Below are 1493 nucleotides of genomic sequence, written 5' to 3' on the forward strand. Positions count from 1 at the left end.
GAGTGAGCTCCTTTAATGAAGAAAGTGGGATTCTCCCACTTTTCATTTTCCAATCTTTTCCAATTTTTGTTTTATAACTCTTTTTTTTAATAAATTGATTGAAATTGGAAGAAATGATGTGAGGATGAGGTAAGTGAAAGCTTGTTTTGGTCGTAAAGTTTGATTGATGAATGCTTAAAAATTGCATTTATTAGGCGGTTGGAAGTCATCTTCAACATTGTTTCTGCATCGGATTCTCGTGGGTTGCTGATATATATGCTTTTATATTTATGGCCTTTTGATGCCCTTTGTCAACTACAACTGATGAGATTGAGACGCTAATGTAGGTCCTACATAACCGATTCCTAGCCTTTGATCAAGTCATTTCTAGCCGCATGATAAGATTCCATCACACCCCTTTTACTTGTGTGGTTGTAAATGTAATACTTAACACAAATATATTGAATTGGATAAGAAAATCTAACAAATAAAAGAGAAGCTGATGAGTCAGAATATAATCACCTCATGAAATCTAGGCGCATAAATTCTGACAGACGTTGAATCGGTCGGCTGAGTCAGTTAGCAGCTTCTTGAATTGCCTGCATTAATAATAACTCACCCATATAAATTTCTTTCAATTGAATTGCATTCGTGAGTATTCCAGAAAAAGAATGCTAATTATGCTAAACAAGAAAGTCAATCACAAACCCACCAACTTAAACCAAACATAGAACTAATTTTCAATCATCAATTGATAATGGACTTAACAATTAGCTGATGTGTATATGTGGGGGAAGTAAACAACAAACTTAAGAAAAAGAGGCAAAGCAACAAAGACGCAAAGAAGAATGCGATATATGATGGGGGAAAAAGGAAGAAGCGTCCAAGAAGTGTCAACCAGAATGTTGCAGCCCATTGAGGCATTTTCACAAACAGGTAGGCTGCAGTTTTGTGAAATGGAGCGATCAGTGTCTTCAAGATACCAAAACGTAGCGTTGTGTTGGCACAATCAAGAAAAGGGCGAAAGGGGGTGAAGCTGAAAGGCAAAGCCAGTGGCAGTTTGGAAATTACGGTACAGAACGGAGGGTAAGGATGGGAAAACGGGACTGTGTTGGGATACAGATAAAGAAGATAGAGAGATGTGTGTGTGTGTGTGTGTGGACACATTCCTTTGTCGCAAGTGAAAAATTAAAAAAGAGGGAAAGGATTTTCCATTAGCCACAAATTTATTGTTATTATTTTTATTTTTATTTTTGGTTTTATTTATTTAATTTTTGTTTTGCGTTAATTGGGTTTGGCTTTGTCGACCAAACGGGGCGCCACCCTCGACATAGTGGGACCCACCTTTCCCTCCATAGGCTTTTCTGGTGGGATCCACTTCTCCTTCTCATTCAACCTCCTTGGATCGGTATATTTCCCTTTTTATTTATTTATTTATTATTTTCTATTTTCTAATTTCTTTTTCTCTTCAATTCAGACTGCACGAGCGTCGAGTCACATTCCAATTAGAAAGG

The 1493-nt window shown here is 37.1% G+C and overlaps 1 protein-coding gene across 1 annotated transcript in view; it reads right to left on the reverse strand.

Moving 5' to 3' along the window:
• The window catches only part of LOC120081532 (BTB/POZ domain-containing protein At1g67900-like), a 5644-nt gene extending 4645 nt beyond the window's left edge, over positions 1 to 999 (reverse strand). Inside the window, exons 1-2 of the mRNA XM_039036495.1 lie at positions 878 to 999; positions 502 to 578 (exon numbers count right to left, since the gene is read on the reverse strand). The gene's annotated coding sequence lies outside the window, so the exon portion shown is untranslated. The remainder of the gene's footprint in view (positions 1 to 501; positions 579 to 877) is intronic.
• Between the last annotated feature and the right edge of the window lie 494 nt (positions 1000 to 1493).

This window comes from Benincasa hispida, chromosome 7 (genome assembly GCF_009727055.1).
Source record: "Benincasa hispida cultivar B227 chromosome 7, ASM972705v1, whole genome shotgun sequence".
Taxonomy (NCBI): domain Eukaryota; kingdom Viridiplantae; phylum Streptophyta; class Magnoliopsida; order Cucurbitales; family Cucurbitaceae; genus Benincasa; species Benincasa hispida.